Source organism: Oncorhynchus nerka, unplaced genomic scaffold (assembly GCF_034236695.1).
Source record: "Oncorhynchus nerka isolate Pitt River unplaced genomic scaffold, Oner_Uvic_2.0 unplaced_scaffold_934, whole genome shotgun sequence".
NCBI lineage: Eukaryota > Metazoa > Chordata > Actinopteri > Salmoniformes > Salmonidae > Oncorhynchus > Oncorhynchus nerka.
Genome location: NW_027040372.1, coordinates 163263 through 182328, shown reverse-complemented (window position 1 = coordinate 182328; position 19066 = coordinate 163263). Strand labels below are relative to the sequence as shown.

The following is a 19066-nucleotide window of genomic DNA, read 5'->3' as shown; positions in this document are numbered from 1 at the left end:
TCATCTGACCTCTCCACTGCCTATCATCTGACCTCTCCACTGCTTATCATCTGAACTCTCCACTCCCTATCATCTGACCTCTCCCCTGCCTATCATCTGACCTCTCCCCTGCCTATCATCTGACCTCTCCCCTGCCTATCATCTGACCTCTCCCCTGCCTATCATCTGACCTCTCCCCTGCCTATCATCTGACCTCTCCACTGCTTATCATCTGACCTCTCTGCTGCCTATAAATAACCAAACATACTATTTTGTTTGTTTTCCACATAACTCATCTCGCCATCACGGTTGACAACTCCACTGTGTCCTCCTCCCAGAGCGCTAAGAACCTTGGCGTGATCCTGGACAACACCCTGTCGTTCTCAACTAACATCAAGGCGGTGGCCCGTTCCTGTAGGTTCATGCTCTACAACATCCGCAGAGTACGACCCTGCCTCACACAGGAAGTGGCGCAGGTCCTAATCCAGGCACTTGTCATCTCCCGTCTGGATTACTGCAACTCGCTGTTGGCTGGGCTCCCTGCCTGTGCCATTAAACCCCTACAACTCATCCAGAACGCCGCAGCCCGTCTGGTGTTCAACCTTCCCAAGTTCTCTCACGTCACCCCGCTCCTCCGCTCTCTCCACTGGCTTCCAGTTGAAGCTAGCATCCGCTACAAGACCATGGTGCTTGCCTACGGAGCTGTGAGGGGAACGGCACCTCAGTACCTCCAGGCTCTGATCAGGCCCTACACCCAAACAAGGGCACTGCGTTCATCCACCTCTGGTCTGCTCGCCTCCCTACCACTGAGGAAGTACAGTTCCCGCTCAGCCCAGTCAAAACTGTTCGCTGCTCTGGCCCCCCAATGGTGGAACAAACTCCCTCACGACGCCAGGACAGCGGAGTCAATCACCACCTTCCGGAGACACCTGAAACCCCACCTCTTTAAGGAATACCTAGGATAGGATAAAGTAATCCTTCTCACCCCCCTTAAAAGATTTAGATGCACTATTGTAAAGTGGCTGCTCCACTGGATGTCATAAGGTGAATGCACCAATTTGTAAGTCGCTCTGGATAAGAGCGTCTGCTAAATGACTTAAATGTAAATGTACATTTTGTACATAATGTTGCTGCTACCGTCTCTTATGACCGAAAGGAGCTTCTGGACATCAGAACAGCGATTACTCACCTCGAATTGGACAAATAATTGTTCTTTAATGAGTCGGACGAGAAGGATTTACTCCAAACACCCAAACAGGGCCTCATCCACGTCATTCGCTGGAGAAAGAAACTGAGATTTCGCGGAAAGAGATTGGGGTGCCTTGTGAGGATCAGGCGACGAGTGGCTAATCTGCCTTTGCCATATGTACTGTTAGCCAATGTTCAATCACTGGAAACAAATGGGACAAACTGAAAGCACGTATAGCCTACCAATGGGAGATTAAAAGCTGTCGGCTGGCGGGTTATACACTCTATCGGCAGGATAGAACAGCAGCCTCTGGTAAGACACGGGGCGGTGGCCTATGTATATTTGTAAAAAACAGCTGGTGCACGATATCACTTAAACCACACTCAATGAGCTGTAAACGGTCATAAACAAACAGGAAAATGCTCATTCAGAACCGGCACTGCTAGTGGCCGGGGACTTTAATGCAGGGAAACTTGAATCAGTTTTACCTCATTTCTATCAGCGTTCTATCGAGTTCCTAGGAAACTATGCAGTATTTTGTTTTTATTATGTACTATTTCTTACACTGTTACCCCAGGAAATCTGAAGTCTTATTACATACAGCCGGGAGGAACTATTGGATATAAGAGCAACGTCAACTTACCAACATTACGACCAGGAATACAACTTTCCCGAAGCGGATCCTCCACCCAGGACAATGGATCTAATCCCAGCAGCTGACTGAAAACAACGGCGACGCAGAAGGGGCAGGTGGAGGGGTCTTCTGGTCAGGCTTCGTGAACGGGCACATTGCTCACCACTCCCAAGTATACTACTCGCCAATGTCCAGTCTCTTGACAACAAGGTAGACGAAATTCGAGCAAGGGTTGCCTTCCAGAGAGACTTCCGAGATTGTAACATTCTCTGTTTCATGGAAACATGGCTCTCTCGCGATATGTTGTCGGAATCGGATCAGCCACCCGGCTTCTCCATGCATTGTGCCGACAGAGATAAACACCTCTCTGGGAAGAGGAAAGGTGGGGGTGTATGCTTCATGATTAAAGACTCGTGGTTTAATCATAACATACAGGAACTCAAGTCCTTCTGCTCCCGAACTACAATTCCTTACAATCAAATGCCGGCCATTCTACCTACCAAGAGAATTCTCGTCAGTTATAGTCACAGCTGAGTACATCCCCCATCAAGCAAACACCAAGACGGCCCTCAAGGAACTTTACTGGACTCTACGTAAACTGGAAAATATATACCCGGGGTCTGCATTTATTGTAGCTGGGGATTTTAACAAAGCAAATTTGCGATCAATGTTACCTAAATTCTATCAGCATATTGATTGCACGACACATAGGGCTAATACTCTCGACCGTTACTACTCTAACTTAAGTGATGCATACAAAGCCCTCCCCCGCCCTCTCTTCTGCAAATCTGACCACGACGCCATCTTGCTCCTACCGTCCTATAGGCAGAAACTCAAACAGGATGTACCAGTGACAAGAACCAATGAACGCTGGTCTGACCAATCGGATGCCACGCTCCAAGATTGTTTTGATCAAGCAGACTGGAATATGTTCCGGTCAGTCTCAGAGAACGACATTGATCTATACGCTGACACCGTGAGTTTATAAATTGCATTAGAGATGTTGTACCCACTGTGACTATTAAAACCTACCCTAGCCAGAAACTGTGGATGGATGGCGGCATTCACGCAAAACTGAAAGTGTGAACCACCGCATTTAACCATGGAAAGAGGTCTGGAGATACGGCTGAATATAAACAGTGTAGTTATTCCCTCCAAGGTAATGAAACAAGCAAAATACCAGTACAGGGACAAGGTGGAGTTGCAATTCAAAGGCTCAGACACGAGACGTATGTGGCAGGGGTCTACAGGAAATCACGGACTATAAAAACAAAAACAGGCACATCACGGATACCGACGTCACGCTTCCAGACAAACTAAACACATTCTTTGCCCTGCTTTGTGGATAATACAGTACCACCATCGTGGATCGCTAACAAAGTCTGCGGCCCCTCCCCATCTCCTTCTCAGTAGCTGATGTGAGTAAAACATTTAAACGTGTTAACCCTCAGTCCGGGCTGCATCCCTAGCCGCATCCTCAGAGCATGCGTAGACCAGCTGGTATGTTAACAGACATATTTAATCTCTCCCTATCCCAGTATCTTGTCCCCATATGCTTCAAGATGGCTACCATTGTTCCTGTACCCAAGAAGGCAAAGATAACTGAACTAAATGACTACCGCCCCGTAGAACTCTTCTGTCATCATGAAGTACTTTGAGAGGCTAATCAAGGATCATATCACCGCCACTTTACCAGCCACCCTATTCCCACTTCAGTTTGCTTACTGCCACAACAGGTCTACAGATGACGCAATCGCCATTGCACTGCCCTATCCCATCTAGACAAAAAGAATACCTATGTAAGAATGCTGTTCATTGACTACAACTCAGCATTCAACACCATAGTACCCTCCAAGCTCGTCATCAAGCTGGAGGCCCTGTGCCTCAACCCCGCCCTGTGCAACTGGATCCTGGACTTCCTGACGGGCCACCCCCAGGTGGTGAAGGTAGGAAACAACATCTCCACTTCGCTGACCCTCAACACTGGGGCCCCACAAGCGTGTGTGTTCAGCCCTCTCCTGTACTCCCTGTTCATCCACGACTGTGTGGCCATGCACGCCTCCAACTCAATCATCAAGTTTGCAGACGACACAACAGTAGTGGGCCTGATCACCAACAACGACAAGACAGCCTACAGAAAGGAGGTGAGGGCACTGGGAGAGTGGTGTCAGGAAAACAACCTCTCACTCAACGTCAACAAAACAAAGGAGATGATTGTGGACTTCAGGAAACAGCAGAGGGAACACCCCCCTATCCACATTGAAAGAAACAAAACGAACGTGAAGCTATATAACAACGAGTGCTGACATGCAACTACACATAAACAGTAGTTTTGTGGGTTATTGTCTATCATTATCTCTGATTGGGGATCCTATTTAGGTTGCCATTTTCCATTTTGGTTTTGTGGGTTATTGTCTATGTGTAGTTGCATGTCAGCACTCGTTGTTATATAGCTTCACGTTCGTTTTGTTTCTTTGTTAGTTTGTTTAGTGTTTTTTCCTTCATTAAAAGAAGCATGTATGCTTATCACGCTGCGTCTCATCAATATGACGAAACGTGACAGAATAACCCACCTTAACCGGACCAAGCAGCGTGTAAAGGAGGAGCAGACGTTATGGACTTGGGAAGAGATTTTGGACGGAAAAGAATCCTGGACATGGGAGGAAATACTAGATGGAGCAGGACCCTGGACGCAGCCTGGGGAGTATCGCCATTCTAAGGAGGAGAAATACCGGAGAATAGAGGAACGGCGACGATATGAGGGTACACGACTAGCACGGAAGCCCGAGAGGCAGCCCCAAGAAGAAAAAGTTTGGGGGTGGCACACGAGGAGATTGGCTGAGTCAGGTAGGGGACCTGAGAGTGCGCTATTCTAGCCCGGTGCGCTCTATTCCAGCTCCTCGCATTTGCCGGGCTAGAATGGGCATCCAGCCAGGACGTATTGAGCCAGCTCTATGTTCTGGATCTCCAATGCGTCTCCACGGTCCAGTGCATCCTGTTCCTCCTCCCTGCACTCGCCCTGAGGTACGTGTCCCCAGCCCGGTACCACCAGTGCCGGCACCACACACCAGGCCTACAGTGCGCCTCGGCAGTCCAGAACGTCCGGCAACAGTACCCAGTCCAGAGCGTCTGGCGACAGTACCCAGTCCAGAGCGTCCGGCGACAGTTCACACACCAGAACCTTTAACGACGGGCCACAGTCCGGAACCTCCAACGACGGGCCACAGACCGGAAGCTCCAATGATGGGCCACAGTCCGGAACCTCCAACGACGGGCCACAGTCCAGAACCTCCAACGACGGTCCCCGGCACAGGGCCTCCAATGGCGGTCCCCAGCTCGGTGTCTCCAGCGACGGTCCCCAGTCCGGGGTCTCCAGCGACGGTCCCCAGTCTGGGGTCTCCAGGACAGTCTCCAGTCCGGGGTCTCCAGCGACAGTCTCCAGTCCGGGGTCTGCAGCGACGGTCCCCAGTCTGGGGTCTCCAGGACAGTCTCCAGTCCGGGGTCTCCAGCGACAGTCTCCAGTCCGGGGTCTGCAGTGACAGTCTCCAGTCCGGGGTCTCCAGCGACGGTCCCCAGTCCGGGGTCTCCAGCGAAGGTCCCCAGTCCAGAACATCCGGCAATGATCCACGCAGCGAGGGTCTCCAACCCGGGGCCTACGGCGAGGATCCGCAGTCCAGAGCCTCCGACGATGATCCACGGGTCAGTGCTAAAAGAGCGGACTCAGTGTAAAGAAGGGGAACTGCGTCCAGAAGCAGAGCTGCCACCGATGTTAGATGCCCACCTATAGGTTTAGGTCCGCACCTTTGGGGGGGGGGGGGGGGGTACTGTCACGCCCTGACCTTAGTTATCTGTGTTATCTTTATTATTTTGGTTAGGTCAGGGTGTGACGAGTATGTGTGTGTTTGGCTTGTCTATGGTTTTTTTGTATATGTATGGGGTTTTGGTATCGTCTAGGTAAATGTAGGTCTAATGTGGCCTGAATTGGTTCCCAATCAGAGACAGCTGTTTATCGTTGTCTCTGATTGGGGATCCTATTTAGGTTGCCATTTTCCATTTTGGTTTTGTGGGTTATTGCCTATCTGTAGTTGCATGTCAGCACTAGTTGTTTATAGCTTCACATTCCTTTTGTTGTTTTGTTAGTTTTTTTGTGTTCTTCGTTTTAACAAAAGGCTAAGCTGTGTTTTGCAATATTGCACTTGTGATTTCATGAATATGAATATTTTCTAGTAATATTATTTGACTGTGGCGCTATTCAGCTTTGCTAATGACAATTATACTGGATCCGGGATGGGTGGTTCAGAGAGGTTAAGAAAAGAAGAATGTATTCCAATCACGCTGCGCCTTGGTCTCCTCGTTACGACGAACGTGCCAGAAGGTGCTGTAGTGGAGCAGGTTGAGAGCTTCAAGTTCCTTGGCGTCCACATCAACAACAAACTAACATGGTCCAAGAACACCAAGACAGTCGTGAAGAGGGCATGACAAAATCTATTCCCCCTCAGGAGACTGAAAATATTTGGCATGGGTCCTCAGATCCTCAAAAAGTTTTACAGCTGCACCATCAAGAGCATCCTGACGGGTTGCATCACTGCCTGGTATGGCAGCTGCTCGGTCTCCGACCGCAAGGCTCTACAGAGGGTAGTGCGTACGGCCCAGTACATCACTGGGGCCAAGCTTCCTGCCATCCAGGACCTCTATACCAGGCGGTGTCAGAGAAAGACCCTAAAAATTGTCAAAGACTCAGTTTGTGCAGAAATTCCTCGGTTGTTCAAACCCACAGTTTCATCAGCTGTCCGAGTGGCTGGTCTCAGATGATCCCGCAGGTGAATAAGCCGGATGTAGAGGTCCTGTTTTCACGTGGTCTGGGGTTGTGAGGCCGGTTGGACGTATTGCCAAATTCTCAAAAAGGAATTTGGAGGCGGCTTATGGCAGAGAAATGAACATTAAATTCTCTGGCAACAGCTCTGGTGGACATTCCTGCAGTCAAAGTGCCAGTTGCACGCTCCCTCAACTTGAGACATCTGTGGCATTGGGTTGTGTGACAAAACTCCACATGTTAGATGTTGTCCCCAGCACATGTTGTCCCCAGCACAAGGTGCACCTGTGTAATGACCACGCTGTTTAATCAGCTTCTTGATATGCCGTACCTGTCAGGTGGATGGATGATCTTGGCAAAGGAGAAATGCTCACTAACAGGGACGTAAACAAATTTGTGCACAAAATTCTTCCCCCCCTCCACCCCAACTGTATAATTTTATTTAACCATTATGTAAGTCAGTTAAAAACAAATTCTTATTTTCAATGACAGCCTAGGAACAGTGGGTTAACTGCCTTGTTTGGGGCAGAACGACATTGTTTTACCTTGTCAGCTTGGTGATTCAATCTAGCAACTTTGCGGTTACTGGCCCAAAGCTCTAACCATGAGACTACCTGCCGCCCGAATGAGCCTACATGTTAACTGTCTCTAACTTTTTCTCTCTCCCTTTCTCTCTCTCTCTGTCCTTGTCTGTCCATAGGAACAAACTGTCTAATGATCGTACATGTTAACTCGCTCTCTCTCTCTGTGTCCTTGTCTGTCCACAGGAACCAACTGTCTAATGGTGATCCATGTCATTCCCATGTTATTTTATGACCCATCCTAGACTACTACATTACATTTCTCAACGGCTGGCCATGCCTTCCGCCTGGCTACTCCAACCTCGGCCAACAGCTCCCCCCCGCAGCTACTCGCCCAAGCCACTCCAGGCTCTCCTTTACCCAAATCCAGATAGCAGATGTTCTGAAAGAGCTGCAAAACCTGGACCCGTACAAATCAGCTGGGCTTGACAATCTAGATCCTCTATTTCTGAAACTATCCGCCGCCATTGTTGCAACCCCTATTACCAGTCTGTTCAACCTCTCTTTCATATCGTCTGAGATCCCCAAGGATTGGAAAGCTGACGCAGTCATCCCCCTCTTCAAAGGGGGAGACACCCTGGACCCAAACTGTTACAGACATATATCCATCCTACCCTGCCTATCTAAGGTCTTCGAAAGCCAAGTCAACAAACAGGTCACTGACCATCTCGAATCCCACCGTACCTTCTCCGCTGTGCAATCTGGTTTCCGAGCCGGTCACGGGTGCACCTCAGCCACGCTCAAGGTACTAAACGATATCATAACCGCCATCGATAAAAGACAGTACTGTGCAGCCGTCTTCATCGATCTTGCCAAGGCTTTCGACTCTGTCAATCACCATATTCTTATCGGCAGACTCAGTAGCCTCGGTTTTTCTGATGACTGACTTGCCTGGTTCACCAACTACTTTGCAGACAGAGTTCAGTGTGTCAAATCGGAGGGCATGCTGTCCGGTCCTCTGGCAGTCTCTATGGGGGTGCCACAGGGTTAAATTCTCGGGCCGACTCTTTTCTCTGCAATGATGTTGCTCTTGCTGCGGGCGATTCCCTGATCCACCACCACGCAGACGACACCATTCTGTATACTTCCGGCCCGTCCTTGGACACTGTGCTATCTAACCTCCAAACGAGCTTCCGTAGCCTCCAACTGCTCTTAAACGCTAGTAAAACCCAATGCATGCTTTTCAACCGTTCGCTGCCTGCACGCCCGACTAGCATCACCACCCTGGATGGTTCCGACCTTGAATATGTGGACATCTATAAGTACCTAGGTGTCTGGCTAGACTGTAAACTCTCCTTCCATACTCATATCAACATCTCCAATCCAAAATAAAATCTAGAGTCGGCTTTCTATTCTGCAACAAAGCCTCCTTCACTCGTTTAGTACCTTGAGCCAAACTTACCCTAGTAAAACTGACTATCCTACCGATCCTCAACTTCGGCGATGTCATCTACAAAATAGCTTCCAACACTCTACTCAGCAAACTGGATGCAGTTTATCACAGTGCCATCCGTTTTGTCACTAAAGCACCTTATACCACCCACCACTGCAACCTGTATGCTCTAGTCGGCTGGCCCTCGCTACATATTCGTCGCCAGACCCACTGGCTCCAGGTCATCTACAAGTCCATGCTAGGTAAAGCTCCGCCTTATCTCAGTTCACTGGTCACGATGGCAACACCCACCCGTAGCACGCGCTCCAGCAGGTGTATCTCACTGATCATCCCTAAAGCCAACACCTCATTTGGCCTTTCGTTCCAGTTCTCTGCTGCCTGTGACTGGAACGAATTGCAAAAATCGCTGAAGTTGGAGACTTTTATCTCCCTCACCAACTTCAAACATCTGCTATCTGAGCAGCTAACCGATCGATACAGCTGTCCATAGTCTATCGGTAAATAGCCCACCCATTTTTACCTACCTCATCCCCATACTGTTTTTATTTATTTACTTTTCTGCTCTTTTGCACACCAATATCTCTACCTGTACATGACCATCTGATCATTTATCACTCCAGTGTTAATCTGCAAAATTGTAATTATTCGCCTACCTCCTCATGCCTTTTGCACACAATGTATATAGACTCCCTTTTTTTCTACTGTGTTATTGACTTGTTAATTGTTTACTCCATGTGTAACTCTGTGTTGTCTGTTCACACTGCTATGCTTTATCTTGGCCAGGTCACAGTTGCAAATGAGAACTTGTTCTCAACTAGCCTACCTGGTTAAATAAAGGTGAAATAAAAAAATATATAAACAAATTGACCATTGGATGACTCATTGTTATCTTTTTAGAAGAGAGAGAGATAGAGAGAGACACAGATAGATGGAGAGTGACACAGAGAGATGGAGAGAGACACAGAGAGATGGGGAGAGACAGAGATGGGGAGAGACAGAGAGATGGGGAGAGACACAGAGATGGAGAGAGAGACAGAGAGATGGGGAGAGACACAGAGATGGAGAGAGAGACAGAGAGATGGAGAGAGACACAGAGAGATGGGGAGAGACACAGAGAGATGGGGAGAGACACAGAGATGGAGAGAGAGACAGAGAGATGGAGCGAGACATCCAGACATCCAGACATCCAAAATGGAGATGTATGGGTAAACCACTTCTCCAATATTTTTGGCTCTATAACAAATAATAAAGAGCAAAAACATATACATGGTCAAACACAGATCTTAGAATCAACTATTAAAGACTACCAGAACCCACTGGATTCTCCAATTACCTTGAATGAGTTACAGGACAAAATAAAAAACCCTCCAACCCAAAAAGGCCTGTGGTGTTGATGGTATCCTCAATAAAATTATCAAATATACAGACAACAAATTCCAATTGGCTATACTAAAACTTTTTAACGTCAACCTTAGCTCTGGCATCTTCCCCAATATTTGGAACCAAGGACTGATCGCCCCAATCCACAAAAGTGTAGACAAATTTGACCCCAATACCTACCGTGGAATATGCATCAACAGTAAGCTTGGGAAAATCTTCTGCATTATCATTAACAGCAGACTCGTACATTTCCTCAATGAAAACAATGTACTGAGCAAATGTCAAATTGGCTTTTTACCAAATTACCGTACAACAGACCATGTATTCACCCTGCACACCCTAATTGACAACCAAACAAACCAAAACAAAGGCAACGTCTTCTCATGCTTTGTTGATTTCAAAAAAGCCTTCGACTCAATTTGGCATGAGGGTCTGCTATACAAATTGATGGAAAGTAGTGTTGGGGGTAAAACATACGACATTATAAAATACATGTACACACACAACAAGTGTGTGGTTAAAATTGGCAAAAAACACACACATTTCTTCACACAGGGTTGTGGGGTGAGACAGGGATGCAGCTTAAGCCCCACCCTCTTCAACATATATAGATCAACGAATTGGCTCGGGCACTAGAAAAGTCTGCAGCATCCGGCCTCACCCTACTAGAATCCGAAGTCAAATGTCCACTGTTTGCTGATGATCTGGTGCTTCTGTCACCAACCAAGGAGGGCCTACAGCAGCACCTAGATCTTCTGCACAGATTCTGCCAGACCTGGGCCCTGATAGTAAATCTCAGTAAGACCAAAATAATGGTGTTCCAAAAAAGGTCCAATAACCAGGACCACAAATACAAATTCCATCTAGACACTGTTGCCCTAGAGCACACAAAAAATGATACATACCTTGGCCTAAACATCAGCGCCACAGGTAACTTCCACAAAGCTGTGAACGATCTGAGAGACAAGGCAAGAAGGGCATTCTATGCCATCAAAAGTAACATAAATTTCAACATACCAATTAGGATTTGGCTAAAAATACTTGAATCAGTCATAGAGCCCATTGCCCTTTATGGTTGTGAGGTCTGGGGTCCGCTCACCAACCAAGACTTCACAAAATGGGACAAACACCAAATTGAGACTGCATGCAGAATTCTGCAAAAATATCCTCAGTGTACAACGTAGAAACCAAATAATGCATGCAGAGCAGAATTAGGCCGATACCCACTAATTATCAAAATCCAGAAAAGACCCGTTAAATTCTACAACCACCTAAAAGCAAGCGATTCCCAAACATTTACATTACATTTACATTACAAACCTTCCATAACAAAGCCATCACCTACAGAGAGATGAACCTGGAGAAGAGTCCCCTAAGCAAGCTGGTCCTGGGGCTCTGTTCACAAACACAAACACACCCCACAGAACCCCAGGACAGCAGCACAATTAGACCCAACCAAATCATGAGAAAACAAAAAGATAATTACTTGACACATTGGAAAGAATGAACAAAAAAACAGAGCAACCTAGAATGCTTTTTGGCCCTAAACAGAGAGTACACAGCGGCAGAATACCTGACCACTGTGACTGACCCAAACTTAAGGAAAGCTTTGACTATGTACAGACGCAGTGAGCATAGCCTTGCTATTGAGAAAGGCTGCCGTAGGCAAACATGACTCTCAAGAGAAGACAGGCTATGTGCTCACTGCCCACAAAATGAGGTGGAAACTGAGCTGCACTTCCTAACCTCCTGCCCAATGTATGACCATATTAGAGAGACATATTTCCCTCAGATTACACAGTTCCACAAGGAATTCGAAAAAAAATCAAATTTTGATAAACTCCCATATCTACTGGGTGAAATTCCACAGTGTGCCATCACAGCAGCAAGATTTGTGACCTGTTGCCACGAGAAAAGGGCAACCAGTGAAGAACAAACACCATTGTAAATACAACCCATATTTATGCTTATTTAGTTTATCTTGTGTCCTTTAACCATTTATACATTGTTAAAACACTGTATATATATATATAATATGACATGTGTAATGTCTTTATTGTTTTGAAACTTCTGTATGTGTAATGTTTACTGTTCATTTTGATTGTTTATTTATTTTTTGTATATTATCTACCTCACTTGCTTTGGCAATGTTAACACATGTTTCCCATGCCAATAAAGCCCCTTGAATTGAATTGAATTGAGACACAGAGAGATGGGGAGAGACACAGAGAGATGGGGAGAGACATAGAGAGACACAGAGAGACACAGAGAGATGGAGAAAGACAGAGATGAGGAGAGACACAGAGTGATGGAGAAAGACAGAGATAGATGGAGAAAGACAGAGAGAGATGGAGAGAGAGAGAGACACAGAGAGACACAGAGAGATGGAGAAAGACAGAGAGAGATGGAGAGAAAGAGACACAGAGAGACACAGAGAGATGGAGAAAGACAGAGAGAGATGGAGAAAGACAGAGAGAGATGAGGAGAGAGAGAGAGATGGAGAAAGACAGAGAGATGGAGAAAGACAGAGAGAGACATACAGGACAGTTACTTTTCATATTATTCTCCCTCTTGTTAGATTCTGGTCTCCACGACAACAGCCTGCTGCTCCGAGGAACCACGGTTAGTGTTGGCATGGTAACCAACAATCTCCGTCCGCTCTGGAGTTTGGGCAGAAGATGGAATCATGAACACATGGATTTCAAGCGAACTTCATATATTACACAGCATTTATTCGCATTTTTTCAAAGATTATACTGTATTTTCTTTACAACCACTGCAATTATAATGCAGTACTGTAGTTAGGAACAACACTTTCTAGTCAAGTGGCACATCAAATTATATGAACAAATATACAACCTATTTTGGCACACTTCATATATTAAATAGTATTTATTTTCTTACTTTTCCAAAGATTATCCTGTATCTCTTACAAGCAGAGCCGTTAGTTGGAAACGCTTTCTTTCAGTGGCTACAGTGATAGATAGGTAAATTACGTCAAACTGCCTCGATGTGCTGTGTATTAGACTGTGTTCTATGCAATGGCAGTTGGCAGAGATTCTGCTGTAAATCGTGTGGGAAGCCACATGCAGGAAGTGAGAGCTCAGATGTGTGGGTGTTGCAAGCTGCACATGGTGCAACAACAAGCTATCAGAAAGATCTAACTTTAAAAGCAACACTTAAAAGGGTCTTTAAATCCTGTTTGAATTAACTCTTTAAAAAAAACTCTAAATAATATTTGAATCCGGTGTGAATTCAAGTCCCAACTATCATATTAAAATTGACATCAAAATCTTTCCAACACACCTCCTGCGTTATGACATTGTGGACATTGCGCAGTTTGGTTTTCGCCAGGCATAATCAAATTAAGTTTATTTGTCAGATGCGCCCCGAATACAACAGATGTAGACCTTACAGTGATATGCTTACTTACAAGCCCTCAACCAACAATGCAGTTCAAGAAATAGAGTTTTTATATTAAATATTTACTAAATAAACTAAAGTAAAAAATGTAATAAAAAGTAGCACAATAAAATAACAAGGCTGTATACAGGGTGTACCGATACCGAGTCAACGTGAGAGGATACAGGTTAGTTAAGGTAATCTGTACATATAGGTAGGGGTGAAGTGACTATGCATAGATAATTAACAGGTTAGTTAAGGTAATCTGTACATATAGGTAGGGGTGAAGTGACTATGCATAGATAATTAACAGGTTAGTTAAGGTAATCTGTACATATAGGTAGGGTGAAGTGACTATGCATAGATAATTAACAGGTTAGTTAAGGTAATCTGTACATATAGGTAGGGGTGAAGTGACTATGCATAGATAATTAACAGGTTAGTTAAGGTAATCTGTACATATAGGTAGGGGTGAAGTGACTATGCATAGATAATTAACAGGTTAGTTAAGGTAATCTGTACATATAGGTAGGGGTGAAGTGACTATGCATAGATAATTAACAGGTTAGTTAAGGTAATCTGTACATATAGGTAGGGGTGAAGTGACTATGCATAGATAATTAACAGGTTAGTTAAGGTAATCTGTACATATAGGTAGGGGTGAAGTGACTATGCATAGATAATTAACAGGTTAGTTAAGGTAATCTGTACATATAGGTAGGGGTGAAGTGACTATGCATAGATAATTAACAGGTTAGTTAAGGTAATCTGTACATATAGGTAGGGGTGAAGTGACTATGCATAGATAATTAACAGGTTAGTTAAGGTAATCTGTACATATAGGTAGGGGTGAAGTGACTATGCATAGATAATTAACAGGTTAGTTAAGGTAATCTGTACATATAGGTAGGGGTGAAGTGACTATGCATAGATAATTAACAGGTTAGTTAAGGTAATCTGTACATATAGGTAGGGGTGAAGTGACTATGCATAGATAATTAACAGGTTAGTTAAGGTAATCTGTACATATAGGTAGGGTGAAGTGACTATGCATAGATAATTAACAGGTTAGTTAAGGTAATCTGTACATATAGGTAGGGGTGAAGTGACTATGCATAGATAATTAACAGGTTAGTTAAGGTAATCTGTACATATAGGTAGGGGTGAAGTGACTATGCATAGATAATTAACAGGTTAGTTAAGGTAATCTGTACATATAGGTAGGGGTGAAGTGACTATGCATAGATAATTAACAGGTTAGTTAAGGTAATCTGTACATATAGGTAGGGGTGAAGTGACTATGCATAGATAATTAACAGGTTAGTTAAGGTAATCTGTACATATAGGTAGGGGTGAAGTGACTATGCATAGATAATTAACAGGTTAGTTAAGGTAATCTGTACATATAGGTAGGGGTGAAGTGACTATGCATAGATAATTAACAGGTTAGTTAAGGTAATCTGTACATATAGGTAGGGGTGAAGTGACTATGCATAGATAATTAACAGGTTAGTTAAGGTAATCTGTACATATAGGTAGGGGTGAAGTGACTATGCATAGATAATTAACAGGTTAGTTAAGGTAATCTGTACATATAGGTAGGGGTGAAGTGACTATGCATAGATAATTAACAGGTTAGTTAAGGTAATCTGTACATATAGGTAGGGGTGAAGTGACTATGCATAGATAATTAACAGGTTAGTTAAGGTAATCTGTACATATAGGTAGGGGTGAAGTGACTATGCATAGATAATTAACAGCGAGTAGCAGCAGTGTACAAACATCTGGGAGGTCAATGTAAATAGTCCGGTTTCATTAACTGTTCAGCAGTCTTATGGGGGTAGATGCTGGTTAGAAGTTCCGGACAACTGTGTGAAGACGCTCTCTGTAGACAATGTGAGTAAGACCTTTAAACAGGTCAACATTCACAAGGCCACGGGGCCAGACTGATTACCTGGATGTGCACTCTGACAAAAATCTATTCCCCCTCAGGAGATTGAAAAGATTTGGCATGGGTCCTGAGATCCTGAAAAGGTTCTACAGCTGCAACATCGAGAGCATCCTGACCGGATGCATCACCGCCTGGTATGGCAACTGCTCGGCATTCGACTGCAAGGCCTGCTCTAACTACTAGGCTACCTGCCGACTCTACACTCTAACCACTAGGCTACCTGCCGCCCCAACACTCTAACCACTAGGCTACCTGCCGCCTCTCCCCTCTAACCACTAGGCTACCTGCCGCCTCTCCCCTCTAACCACTAGGCTACCTGCCGCCTCTCCCCTCTAACCACTAGGCTACCTGCCGACTCTACACTCTAACCACTAGGCTACCTGCCGCCCCTACACTCTAACCACTAGGCTACCTGCCGACTCTACACTCTAACCACTAGGCTACCTGCCGCCCCAACACTCGAACCACTAGGCTACCTGCCGCCTCTCCCCTCTAACCAGTAGGCTACCTGCCGCCTCTCCCCTCTAACCACTAGGCTACCCTGCCTCCTCTACACTCCAACCACTAGGCTACCTGCCGCCCCTACACTCTAACCACTAGGCTACATGCCGCCCCTACACTCTAACCACTACGCTACCTGCCGTCCCTACACTCTAACCACAAGGCTACCTGCCGTCCCTACACTCTAACCGCTAGGCTACATGCCGCCTCTACACTCTAACCACTAGACTAGAGTGTAGGCGAGGCATGCGATTAGCATATAATATAGCCGTAGTGATTCTATACGGTATAGATCATTAGTCAATAATGTAGTAATCAGACTCCACACATCTAAAATATAGGTGTGTCCCCCTGCAGGACGTTTGAGCTAACGTAGGCTAATGCAATTAGCATGAGGTTGTCAGTAACACGAACATTTCCCAGGACATAGACATATCTGATATTGGCAGAAAGCTTAAATTCTTGTTAATCTAAATGCACTGTCCAATTTAAAGTAGCTATTACAGTGAAATAATACCATGCTATTGTTTGAGGAGGGTGCAGTTTGGAACATGAAAAGTTATTAATAAAAAATAAGGCACATTTTGGCAGTCTTGATACAACATTTTGAACAGAAATGCAATGATTCATTGGAGCGGTCTAAAACTTTGCACATACACTGCTGCCATCTAGTGACCAAAATCTAAATTGCACCTGGGCTGGACAAATATATTATGGCCATTTCAAAGATGATAGTTTTAATTGTTTGTATTATCTTCTCCCAGATCTATTGTGTTATATTCTCCTACATTCCATTCACATTTCCACAAACTTAAGAGTGTTTCCTTTCCAATGGTACCAAAAATATGCATATTATTGCTTGAGGCAGTTAGATTTGGGAATGTCATTAAAGGTGACAATGTTAAAAAAAGGGGGCCAATCCTTAAACACTGTAATAACACCTGCAACCCTGTACATGTGACTATTAAACACTGTACCCTGTAATAACACCTGTAACCCTGTACATGTGACTATTAAACACTGTACCCTGTAATAACACCTGTAACCCTGTACATGTGACTAATAAACACTGTAATAACACCTGCAACCCTGTACATGTGACTATTAAACACTGTACCCTGTAATAACACCTGCAACCCTGTACATGTGACTAATAAACACTGTAATAACACCTGCAACCCTGTACATGTGACTATTAAACACTGTACCCTGTAATAACACCTGCTACCCTGTACATGTGACTATTAAACACTGTACCCTGTAATAACACCTGCAACCCTGTACATGTGACTATTAAACACTGTACCCTGTAATAACACCTGCTACCCTGTACATGTGACTATTAAACACTGTACCCTGTAATAACACCTGCAACCCTGTACATGTGACTAATAAACACTGTAATAACACCTGCAACCCTGTACATGTGACTATTAAACACTGTACCCTGTAATAACACCTGCTACCCTGTACATGTGACTATTAAACACTGTACCCTGTAATAACACCTGCAACCCTGTACATGTGACTATTAAACACTGTACCCTGTAATAACACCTGCTACCCTGTACATGTGACTATTAAACACTGTACCCTGTAATAACACCTGCAACCCTGTACATGTGACTATTAAACACTGTACCCTGTAATAACACCTGCTACCCTGTACATGTGACTATTAAACACTGTACCCTGTAATACCACCTGTAACCCTGTACATGTGACTATTAAACACTGTACCCTGTAATAACACCTGTAACCCTGTACATGTGACTATTAAACACTGTAATACCACCTGTAACCCTGTACATGTGACTATTAAACACTGTACCCTGTAATAACACCTGTAACCCTGTACATGTGACTATTAAACACTGTACCCTGTAATAATACATGTGACATTTACATTTTACATTTAAGTCATTTAGCAGACGCTCTTATCCAGAGCGACTTCCAAATTGGTGCTTTCACCTTATGACATCCAGTGGAACAGCCACTTTACAATAGTGCATCTAGGTCTTTTAAGGGGGGGAGGGAGGGGGAGAAGGATTACTTTATCCTATCCTAGGTATTCCTTAAAGAGGTGGGGTTTCAGGTGTGTCCGGAAGGTGGTGATTGACTCCGCTGTCCTGGCGTCGTGAGGGAGTTTGTTCCACCATTGGGGGGCCAGAGCAGCGAACAGTTTTGACTGGGCTGAGCGGGAACTGTACTTCCTCAGTGGTAGGGAGGCGAGCAGGCCAGAGGTGGATGAACGCAGTGCCCTTGTTTGGGTGTAGGGCCTGATCAGAGCCTGGAGGTACTGAGGTGCCGTTCCCCTCACAGCTCCGTAGGCAAGCACCATGGTCTTGTAGCGGATGCGAGCTTCAACTGGAAGCCAGTGGAGAGAGCGGAGGAGCGGGGTGACGTGAGAGAACTTGGGAAGGTTGAACACCAGACGGGCTGCGGCGTTCTGGATGAGTTGTAGGGTTTAATGGCACAGGCAGGGAGCCCAGCCAACAGCGAGTTGCAGTAATCCAGACGGGAGATGACAAGTGCCTGGATTAGGACCTGCGCCGCTTCCTGTGTGAGGCAGGGTCGTACTCTGCGGATGTTGTAGAGTATGAACCTACAGGAACGGGCCACCGCCTTGATGTTATTTGAGAACGACAGGGTGTTGTCCAGGATCACGCCAAGGTTCTTAGCGCTCTGGGACGAGGACACAATGGAGTTGTCAACCGTGATGGCGAGATCATGGAACGGGCAGTCCTTCCCCGGGAGGAAGAGCAGCTCCGTCTTGCCGAGGTTCAGCTTGAGGTGATGATCCGTCATCCACACTGATATGTCTGCCAGACATGCAGAGATGCGATTCGCCACCTGGTCGTCAGAAGGGGGAAAGGAGAAGATTAATTGTGTGTCGTCTGCATAGCAATGATAGGAGAGACCATGTGAGGTTATGACAGAGCCAAGTGACTTGGTGTATAGCGAGAATAGGAGAGGGCCTAGAACAGAGCCCTGGGGGACGCCAGTGGTGAGAGCACGTGGTGAGGAGACGGATTCTCGCCACGCCACCTGGTAGGAGCGACCTGTCAGGTAGGACGCAATCCAAGCATGGGCCGCGCCGGAGATGCCCAACTCGGAGAGGGTGGAGAGGAGGATCTGATGGTTCACAGTATCGAAGGCAGCCGATAGGTCTAGAAGGATGAGAGCAGAGGAGAGAGAGTTAGCTTTAGCAGTGCGGAGCGCCTCCGTGATACAGAGAAGAGC

General features: G+C 45.6%; 1 protein-coding gene across 1 annotated transcript in view; it reads right to left on the bottom strand.

The window, feature by feature from the left end:
* The window catches only part of znf831 (zinc finger protein 831), a 79405-nt gene extending 65770 nt beyond the window's left edge, over positions 1 to 13635 (bottom strand). Inside the window, exons 1-2 of the mRNA XM_065016641.1 lie at positions 12874 to 13635; positions 12521 to 12629 (exon numbers count right to left, since the gene is read on the bottom strand). The gene's annotated coding sequence lies outside the window, so the exon portion shown is untranslated. The remainder of the gene's footprint in view (positions 1 to 12520; positions 12630 to 12873) is intronic.
* Between the last annotated feature and the right edge of the window lie 5431 nt (positions 13636 to 19066).